The sequence below is a fragment of the Sceloporus undulatus genome, chromosome 3, assembly GCF_019175285.1.
Source record: "Sceloporus undulatus isolate JIND9_A2432 ecotype Alabama chromosome 3, SceUnd_v1.1, whole genome shotgun sequence".
Lineage (NCBI taxonomy): Eukaryota > Metazoa > Chordata > Lepidosauria > Squamata > Phrynosomatidae > Sceloporus > Sceloporus undulatus.
This window is the reverse complement of record NC_056524.1, coordinates 103265044-103276542: the sequence shown is the minus strand read 5'-3', so window position 1 is coordinate 103276542 and position 11499 is coordinate 103265044. Positions and strand designations below refer to the sequence as shown.

General features: G+C 38.6%; 1 long non-coding RNA gene across 1 annotated transcript in view; it reads right to left on the bottom strand.

Annotated features, from left to right (window-relative positions):
* Window positions 1-9150: 9150 nt before the first annotated feature.
* Window positions 9151-11499, bottom strand: part of LOC121926505 — a 38211-nt gene continuing 35862 nt past the window's right edge. The window contains exon 3 of the long non-coding RNA XR_006103034.1: window positions 9151-9223. This is a non-coding gene — a long non-coding RNA (uncharacterized LOC121926505). The remainder of the gene's footprint in view (window positions 9224-11499) is intronic.

Below are 11499 nucleotides of genomic sequence, written 5' to 3'. Positions count from 1 at the left end.
AATATGAATGAAATAAAATTAGCTGTGGCTCTGGATGTTCAGGGAGGATCCAAAGCCCTCCATTTCTGTGCCACTGCTTATGTGCCACTGCACTGAAATGGCTGAGGTCAGAATGAGGTGCTCAGCATGCGGCTGTCACCGGATGCCTTGTTCTGACCTCAGAGGTCAGTGACCCATGGTGGCAGCAGACATACAGGACATCCCCCAAAAAACGTTTCTTTAGATAGCTGCAGCAGCACAGAAATGGAAGCCAAAGTAATGGGGACAGAAGCAGGCCCCTGTGGTGCCAGGATATGCCAAGCTGCCCTGGAGTATCCTGGACAGTGCAGATAAACCCCTAGTTAAACATGTTAACCCTAGCTCTAACATCTATTGCATATTGCTTCTTTATGAATTGTTTACATAACAAAATTATAATTACATGTAGTAATAGATTGGTTTATCATATATATCAGATAATCAGCCCAAAAGATTTAACGTAGGACTATTTCATACTGAAGGTCTGGAATATGAAAGACTGTTCCATATCCTTATGTAACAAGAAAAGGGAAAGTATTTAGGCTTCTTTAGTTTGGAAGAAAAAATGTTAAAGCATGGACACTACAGAGGTTTATAGAAGTAGAAAAATACAATGACCTAAATCCAGTTATTAATCCTGACTAGAAATAAATGCATTGAACCAACAGGAATTTGGTTAGTCAACATGTATCTATGTTCTAAACTATGTTAAGTTTCCTTGTTTCAATAAGTTTACTGTATCTGAGGATTAATAATTTATATTTACATCTATACTTCTAAAAGAAAACATGATTTGTATGCAGAATGATATAAATTCAGCCCCTAGCTTCAGCTTGAATCACAAAGTATCTTCTTATGTTCTCTTTTCTTCCTTCTAGTATGGTGCCCCCACATCACTATAGTAACATCAGGAGAACCTCACAGCTCAAGTGAGGAACCTGTTGGTTAGGAAAAACATTTCACAAGAAAAGTCAAATAAAAGTCAACATGTATTCATGTTTCAGAATTAAAAATTTACCAAATTTTTAAAAATCACTAAGCAGAAAGGAGCTTTTTCATGCAGAATAAGTCAATTACTGTGAAGATTCTGACCTGTCTATCATGCTTCTCATCAGGGTTTCTTGACACTCAAGTTTTAAAAATATATTTTCCAAATATTCTTTCCTGTCCTAACCAAGATTGCCTGTGGCTGAAGGGAGTTGTAGTTCAAAACATCTGGTACATGCCAGGTTAATGACAGCTATGGGGATGCCTCTGTACATGGTTCCTTTACCCATCTGATATTTGACTGAACACTTTCACTCTAGGCTTGTACAGAGGCATACATATTTAACTGATTTAAACATTCCCAAACACTATCTAAAGTAAGTTCTGTGTTCTATAAGAAGTGTGGAAATCATGCTTCTTCATGGATTGCATCTCCCAGTAGACCCAGGCAACATGGCCACTGGTATAAAATGTGAAGACTGAAGTGTAACATCTGGAGGACTGCATAATTCAAATTAAGCCATGATTGCTTTTTTTGGAGGGGGGGGTGACAGTTTCTTTCTCAGTTGAGATTTCTTTGTGCTTCAAATTACAGAGTAGAACTTTTGTTCCCCTAATACTCTTGAAAAAAAGCCATTTATACACACAAATCTTTTCAATTTTTCTTAAAACCCAGAGTGCCCTTGCTCTATTAGAACACTACTAGTTGGAAAGATCTTTGTGTTAGCAATATTTTGTGGTCTATAGATCATAATAGCCTTATGTTAGTCACTCCTGGGTGCCAGAGAGGTTTGTTAAAAAACAAACAAACAGTGATGATGACAGCTGTCATCCATTGACTGAATCACTTTGAAGAACGGCCTTGTGCTTTGCTCCTTGAGCTGAGGATCCGGATGCTTTGACACCAGGCTACAGTCTTGTCTGTAATTTTCTGTCTCCTGGCTCCCAATCAGAAGCCAGCTTTCCCGTGGCATTCAAGCCCAAGGAATTCTTAGACAAAATCAGTAGGAGCAAATCACCTGTACAAAGACCACTCACTTTCTGTATCTCATTTTATTTTCAAGCAATAGCACAATAATAATTTTGCCTTATAGTTCAGAGCTATTTCGCTCACTTTATTATAGTGTTGTCTGCTGCAGCCCAGCCACCACCATCATTTCTGTGACAAACAAATAACCAGCCTTTAAAAATCCATTCAGGGATGAAACTTGGCATATATCGTCTCAGCATGAAAACAATTTATTTTCACCTAAAACAAAACCCTAACAACTTTGTTTAACCCTATTGAGTGATTCCGCCCCCCCCCCCCCCAACTATAAGCAAGATGTAAAAAAATGGGGGTATATATTTTTAGTATTCAGAGATTTTTTTTCCCTTAAAAAGGATGAAATTACAACCGGTATTAGTTGGCTTAGCTGTTACAAAATTTGCTTGTGGAGATGAACTGTGGCTCACTGTCCTGAACTGAATAGCTGGTTTGGTAACGTTAAGCATTTCTACTCAGAAATAAGCCCCAATAAAGTCAGTGGAGCTTTCTCCCTGGTGAGCATGTCTTTTTTAAAAACATTTTTTGGAAATTTTGTATATAGACACATACAGAATAAATACACACATGTTATATACTTTGTCTCTAAATATATGTAAGTAATCCAATTTTATATTTTAATGTTTCAGGATTTTATATGAGCCTTAAGTATGTTTCTGTTTTACTCCAAATTATGGAGATGCCATACAAATATATTTTATAAATAACTATGAAAGGTCTATCAATTCAATGGGACTTACTCCCACATAATGTGTGCATAGTGTTAATTCTTTAGTCCTATAGCACTTGATCATAGTCTCAAATAGAATAAGAGTCATTGAAGTAGAGCTTACATGCAAGTCCTGACTTCGCATTTACCGTTGGTTGTCCAGATCCACAGATTTTTTTATCCATGGATTCAACCATCCACACTGACATTCCAAAAAGCAAACCTTATATAAGGGACACCATTTTACTAAACCACTGTACATAAGGGGACTTGAGCATCCACTGATTTTGGTATCCATGTGTCTGCGTGTGTGGCTTGGAACCAAACCCCAGTGTACCAAGGGCCCACAGTATTTAATGGGACTACTCTAGTTAGGTCTAACAACTGGATTTTCGTCTTAATCTTTTTGCACCATTTTAAACTTTTTATATCCTACCAATAATGCACTGCTTAGTTGTTTGGGATATGGTCAAACCTTTCTAGCCATGTTACTCTGTTATTTACCAGACTCTGTTGGTCTGATATCTGTTTGTTCTTCTAGAAATTTAGTGACTAAATAATTCGATGTTAATTCTGGATTAATGCAACAATACAGAAACACTGGCGGTAATGTGCATTTAAACAAAACGTTTTTCAATGAAAACAACAGAAGTTTACCCTTGAGAAGAGAAGATTGTGAGGTGATATGATAGCCATCTTTAAATATTTAAAGGGATGTCATGTAGAAGTTGAAACAAGCTTGCTTCATGTTGCCCCAGAGACTAGAACACTAACCAATGTGTTCAAATTACAAGAAAAGAAATTCCACCCGAGCATTAGAACATCCTAATGGTAGAAGCTGTGTAAGAGGGTGGTGGACTCTACTACTCTGAATTACTTTAAACAGAGGTTGGATGCCCACCTCGTAGGAGTGCTTTAGCTATGGATTCCTTCACTAGCAAGGGGATGAATTACATGGCCTTTGTGGTCCCTTCCAAATGAAAGATTCTATAATTCAGTTTAAAAATAAAACAAAGAGAACTTCTAAGCTGCCACAAATACCTCCCAAACCACATGTCCCCAGTTTGCCAGTCACTTCTTTAGCATCTGTCTTTAGCACTTCTTTAGCATTCTTTAGGATGTTTCATCATGTGAAAAAACAGAAAAAATATAGCCATTTACATTAACCAAACTGGAGAGTGCAGTTAAGAAATAAGAAGACTAGAAAGGAGAAGGACAGCTATGAAAAAACTAGACAAGATCCTAAAGGGTAAAGATGTATAACTGAGCACAAATGTTAGACTTGTCTAAGCCATTGTATTCCCTATCACCATGTATGGATGCAAGAACTGATTGGTGAAGAAAGCAGACAAGAAGAAAATCAATTCGTTTGCAATGTGGGGCTGGGGAAGAGTGCTGAGGGAGAGCCAAAAAGATAAACAAATGGGTCCTCAAATGGATCAAGTCTGAACTCTCCCTGGAAACTAAGATGATCAAATTGAGAGTAGGCAAGGCTCATTGGAAAAGACAATAATGCTAGGAAAGGTGGAGGGCAGTAGAAAAAGAAGAAGACCATATGCTAGACAGATAGACTCTATTAGGGAGGATACAGGTATGAATTTACAGAACCTGAGCAAAGCAGTGGATGATGGAGGAGGCACTTGAAGATATCTCATCAACAGGATAACCATGAGCTGGGGCTGACTCGAAGGCAGTTAATAACAACAACAAATGTTTTCAAACAAAAGTGAATGGGACAACCTGCAATCCATATACCCAAAACACAATCCAGATCAAGAGTCCAGGTAAAGTCCAGATCGATCCAGATCAGACTGAGGCATGATCCAAATTGCTAAATATCCCCCTGGCCTGTACTGTACTGTACTGTACTGTACTGTACTGTACTGTACTGTACTGCCTAGGATTTACTGTGACACAATGAGGAGCTGATGCTATTCAAAATGTTAGTAGAAAGCTTACTAGCTTTTGATTTACAATGTCACAGACTAAACATGACACTATTTTTACATTGTAGAATGTTGTTTACCACTGAAAGATAGGCATACAAACTTCACACATATAAACTGAATGCCTTAATCTTTCATACTGTACTATGTCATTATGATCAGCAGGAATTACTTCCAGGGAAATCGGTTAAAATGAGAATGGTAGCATAAGATATGCAAAGATGCAAAATATGCAGCCAGTTGGTTTGTTTGTTTAGCTATTCAAAGGTCAAGATCCAAAGAACTGTATGTAGCTAGGAGGTTAGGGAATTTTGTTTCCAGAAATAACAGTTTTTCATACCAAATGGCAAGTCACTTTTTAATTGAGGAAACATTGCAAAATTGTTTGTGCTATAGCAAGAAAGTATGATATGTAAAAAGAGTCAAAATCCCATCAGGCATGCCCAAGCACTTAGGTGTGTCTAAAGTAGCTTTTTGGATCCTGGCCAAAGTCTGATGTAGATTATTTCCTCATTGGTTCTCAGTGATTAAGATGAACTGAGATCCAAAATTTACTCATTTACATAATTTGCACATCCATCATTTACATTCTTGGAAGTGTATATTAAGAAAACCTGATTGCAATGATTTAGTGTAGAACTAAGTACACCATGTTAGCAATTAGCTGCTATCTCCATTTATTTGATACATTATGATGATCTGGGGATGTTCCCTTGTTGCATTTGCCAATCTCATATGCATGTTGGGTTGAAGGCACATGCCACATGACACAACAAAATGAACAGTAATACCAAATGTTTTGATGTGATAATATAGGCGGGGTATAGACTGCCCAAAAAGGGTGGTCTGCCCGCACATTGTTTTGTTGAACGAGGAAGCTGCAGCGGACAAACCGCACAGCTTCCTCGCACAGCAAAAAGAACCCGCAAAAAACAGGTTCTTTTTGCGGTGCCATTGTGATGCCGCAGTGCGCCAATAATGCACTTGCAATGTCACAATGGTGTCACGACGTGTGGACGCTAAGTGTCTGTTGCGTCAAAATGGGGGCATCCAACTATACGGGGCACCACCATTTGACGCCCTCATCATGTGCAAGGGGTGAGGGGCATCTGGAAGTGCTGCCCCTCGCATGTGACGACAGCGCCCCATTGTGCCCATCTGTATAGAGCCATAGCCATCAAAACATACATTTTAGTATATCCATAGCAGGGGAATGTGTGTCTTAAGCAACTGCTTAAAAGCAAAACATTTTTTGTATGTTTGATTAGGAAACAATCTATGCATTAACAATGCCAGTAGTTAAAGGTTACAACTTAAGAGTTGTTGATTTTATTGCTTATGCAACTCAAGCTCTCAAAAATCTTTAGTGCCTAAAGGAAAATCAAAGGATAATGGCTCCAATGGGATGCTGAACTGCAAGTTCTTCCCAATGGGATATTATGGTTAACTGTATTACTGCTTGCCAACCAGTGGAATGATTTTAATATTGGAATAATGTGATCGCTCCTAGATGCATTAGAAACCAATGTGGCTGCCATGTTTTGAATTTGATACAGAGGTATCCAAATGTTCAGTGCATTGAAAAAGTCCATCTCTGAGCTTACCAGCCATGGGCTATCATTCTCCACCTTTAGGAAGGGGTGCAGCTGGTGTAACAACCAAAGCTGAGTAGAAAGCATTCCTTGGTGCTGCACCCATGTGGGCTGTCATTTGGAGCAGTGTATCCAGAAACACCTCCAAGCTACCAATGGAGTCTTTCTGAGGATCTCCCTATGTGCAAAGACATGTGTCCATAAGGACCAATGGGTATTGCATGTTTAACATTTCATATTCATATTTATAAAACAAACAAAAACAAACAAATCACTATAAGAAAGGAATGCCGCCTTATTTTAGTCACAGACCATAGGAACCTCTCTCTTCAGCACAGAATTTAGCTATACTGCTTCTGCACATTTGTGATGAATGTCATTCATATATCATTCAAGAAAAACCTGGATTAAAATATTCTGTACACAGAAATACCAAAGCAAACAACAACCAACTTTGTAGCCTTGCATTGTGCAGAGTGGGGGTGGGATTTGAATGATAGTTATTCATATTCATTCAAATTCACAGCAAGCATATGGGAAAGTCTATACAGAAGTGTATACTTCCTGCAGAGAAGAAAAAGTGAGTAAAATAAACAGATGGATGATCAGGGAGGAAATTATATTAAGCAGTTAAACTGGCAATATAATATCTAGAAGGATAAATACAAAGGCTAAGGTGGAAGAAAGAGCCTGGACAATAATCTTTACTTTCCTTTCTTTTTTCTCTCTGCTCTTAATCAAAGTGCAAATAGGAAAAGTAGCTTCTCAAAGAGACCAGTGAGATGGCTGCAAACAATCACAAAAACTATGAAAGCAGATAGAAGGCACAGAAATGTGTGCAGGTGCCAAAACCTCACTTTCTCTTTTTTCATGGTAGAAATGCTGTACCTTTAATGGCGCTCTGCCAGGTTTCTATTGACATAACTGATAACAAAATATCTGATCGCCTAGCAAGGATTCCTGAGTTTAGCCAAAACAAAGGGAAGCCGTGGGAATCAGTAGAAGCTTGGGTAGGAATTGCTATAAATGCCAGCTGGTTGAATAATGAAAAACAGATTAATGATCTGACTCAAAACGGATTTGTTTCTAGAAATGGACTGTAATATTGTTATTCCATATTCACTCTTCTTCCCCTTTTCAACCATCCGGAAAGTGGCTAATCATACATCAAAAACTGCACACAAGTGACATTGTTGGTTCTTGTGATCATACTGAAATGCCAATGATAGCAGAGAATTCTCTTAAGGTATGACGTTCTAAAATTATGTGGAGAGTGGTATTGTATGTGCCAGGCCTCACATAAGTTAATACAGGAAAGTTTTGGGTTTTTTTTACCCCTAAAGAAACACTTCTCATATTACTTTCTGCCTTCCAGTTCTTTAAACAATCCTTATTTGGCACACATAAATAGTCAAATGCCAAGGTTCTTCAGACCTGATAAATCAACTCTATGGAGTTGGACTTTCTTAAAGAAATGGAAGTTTCTCTGGCCTTTTATGTTCCACTCCCAACAGGTTTGTGCCAAGTATTGTTTTCCTTTTCTGTCAAATTTGCTATAATGGGTCTACAGATATTGCATTATAATTTGCAATATAAAACTCAAAATATATTGAGTTTCTCAGCAGATGTACATAAGGTATGTCAAGGAGAGAAAATATATTTCTACAAATTGAATGTGGAACTGGATTTTAGACTGAAATCTTCCAGAGGAGATTTGACCAGAGATTTGAGAGGTGATATGATAGCCCTCTGATATGGAGAGCTCTCATATAGAAAGTGGTACAAATCTGTTTCTCCTGTTCCAGTGGGTTCATAGTCAAGAAGTAGGATTTCAACTAGCTACAATGAAGAACTTCCTAGTGGTAAAAGCTATTTGACAGAGGGGCAGACTGCTTTAGAAGAATGTTAGTAAAAGTGGTCCCTAAGGACCCTTAGGGGCTGGTTTATAAACTCACAAATCCCTAAACTGCTGGTTCCTAGAAAGCTTCCAAGGAAGAAAGAAACAACTGTAGTCAATGAATACAAATATCTCTACTGGTCCCTAGCACATTGGAAAGAAACAGTTGTTGGTTTTCTATATCAGATAGTTTAAGAAGCACAGCCTTAGAAGATGAACCCTTGGTAGGATATTAAAAATAGTATATATATTTTTTCAGATATGACCTCAGTTGTAGATTTTCAGCATTGGCTGGGACTAAATCTAGGGACTGAAACAGATGGCCCCAAAGGGGCAGCTTGACACCACCCCTTTGATTGCCAGTTTGGGGCCATGGGAATCACACGGCATGGCTCTGATCTGCCATTTTTCCAGCCCCAAAAGAAGCAGCAAAATGCTGCTTCTTTTTGTTCAGGAAAAAAGCCACCCTTTCCACTACCACCATGGCCTTTTGGCACTCCTGTGGTGTGCTGCATCTATATGCCTTGCTGCTGGAGCACTGAAAAGCTGTCTCCCATGTGGGCAGAGAGGCAGTGTGACACTAGCTTTGGGGCATATGTGCCCAGGTAAGGACATCATCCTTACCTGGGCACATATGTGACAGGAAGCTGGCATATTGTGCTGGTCTGTTCCAGCCCTAGCTTAACCTTGAAGTCCTTTTCAGCTATACCATTCTATGGTTCTATGTTTATTCCTGAATTTATAGCCATTAAGTCTTGGAAAATAAGAAAACAAATAAAGGAGAAGGAAAAAACAGAAGAAAGATAAATGGGCAAGAGAAAAGTCTCACAATCAAAACCAACTGTGAAAAACAAGAGGGAATATGCATATAGAAAGATTATGTCAAAAAGATGAGTAATCTATTAAGTGCATTTAAAAAGTAATAACCGTAATGGCTAATATAACTAAGAATCAGACCTTTTAAAGACAATTATTTTACTTTCCTTCTTTGTCTTCATTCAGCTGTGGATGAGTCAGTAAAACTCCCACCTGAGTAGTCAAAAATATGTAGAAGTTACTGGAGAACATATTGCAAATTCTGTAGAATATTGTCCAATATATGTAGAATTTATTGCAATCGTTTTTTTCCATGAAGTTGTTCATGTATAGCAGTGAACTATTGGTGTCTTCCTTCCCCAGTTAATTAATGTACACTAGAACTTAATAAACAATGTAAAAGATGAAGCCTTTATGACAATTCCATCTCACTCACTTAATAAATAAATTCTCTTCTTTACATAGGCTAAAAAATGATTCCAGTTTAGCTGAGACTGTTTTTAAAACATTAGGATCATACAAATGATTTCAACCATACTGAGATCACACCTTCCAACTATCCTGATTTGACAGGGACAATCCAATTAATCCCCTGTTGCCTCACTTTTTCAGCTGCTTTTTAATGTCAGTTTCTTTCTCCTCTTTTCACTTTCCCCTTTCGTCCTCAGCTTACTCCAGATGCTGAAATTGAGCCCAAAATGTAAAAGTAGCTTTCCCTCAATTAGCTTGGAAGGGAAGATGACAGGAGATGAGGGCAGAATATGTCCCTTCCCTGCAGGCTTAGACAAAAACAAAATGTTGCAGCCTCTCCTAGCTTATATGTCCTTCCTTATTAATAACATCTTGTCATCTTGACCACATTCTCATGTTGCTTGGCCTTATGTGTCCCAGTTTTCATTTGTGAAAGGTTGGCGAGTATGAGACATTATAAAAATTCTAAAATAAAACTATTACAATGTTGTGTAAAGATTGCAAATAAATATATGTAAGGTAGCACAATTGTAAAGGTTATTTTACAGTTACAATTGTAAAGGTTACTTGGGAAAGATGAAAATATTATCTCTAGGGATGCTTAATTGTTACTTTGTGACTGAGTTTTGCAGTTAGCAGACTTCCAATGGCTGGTAAAGTAATAACTATAGCATAACAAATGAATTATGATTCCTGCCAGTTAATATACTGCTCAGGAAAAAAGATAAAGGTAAGAAAATATCAGTTTGTGAGAGGTCAGTTAAACAAATATTCTGTTATCTCTCACTAGCTCATAAATGTAGAAAGATAGTTTGTTGTTTGTTGTTGTTAGCTGCCTTTGAGTTGACTACTCATGACAATCCCATGAATGAGAGACATCCAAGTTTTTCTCTGTGTATTCAGATAGTAAAATATCTTGAGTCAACCTGGGCACATATGTGACAAATATGTTTGCTGTGAATCTTACTTTGTCTTCCGTTGGGTTGAAAATGTTATCCTGAATGGTGATTCTGTATTATAACAGAAGGTTGTGCTTTTCCCTAGAAGGAGGGACATGGAGCATTTATTCAAATTTCCTTTTGACAGGGCTTTCTATCTTTCTATAGTTATTCAGATTTTTATTTTGGTTCTTCCTCAGAATTTCTTGGTGAATGTCTCCCTCTTTTAGGCATTTGCCTGCATGCATTCTTAGAATGTGTGCAGCAAAGATGACACCCATTGCCAAGGTCTCAGTGGATTAACATGTTGGCAGAAGGTCTGAAGAGGTAGCCTTTTTAAAAATCCTCTATGTGACATGGAATTCTGTACAGTTAGGACTGCAGACTGGGGGATTCTAAGGCCCGTTACAGACGGGCACCCTAGGATGGACTCAGTCCGTGCTAGGGTTAGAAAGGGTTACAGACGCCCCTAACCCTAGCACGGACTGAGTCTGTACGAAATGGTGGCGGCTGTTCCACATGGCTGCTGCCATCTTGACGTAGCGGATGCACTGCGGCCGCACGTCACACCCTGGAAATGACACCGTGAGTGCGCACTTTGGCAATTGCGGTGTCTCTTCCAGGGCTCAGGAAGGAGCACGATTTTTGCGCTCCTTTTTTGCAGCGTCCGGGAACCGTGCCGTTTGGCTGCTGCGGTTCCCGGAGGCTGTAACCAGCAGCGGCAGCAGACCGCCACTTTTCGGTGGTCTGTAACCCGCCAAAGTGTCTGCTGTTCTTTGTCCTTTAGACTGTCCCATTCAGCATATAAAAGCGAGAGGCTGCAGTTGGTGGGAACATGGATGATAGGTGTGGGACTACCATGTATATGTTCACAATGAACATCCAGGTTCCTGCTGTCACTTGGTAATAATAATAATAATAATAATAATAATAATAATAATAATAATAATAATAATAATAATAATAAATTTTTATCCCACCTCTCCCACAGGATTGAGGCAGCTTACAACACAAGCTCTGCTAATAACATACGTACTTGGAACATGATGGCTTTGGAACTAGGGGAGATGGAGGCTGAAA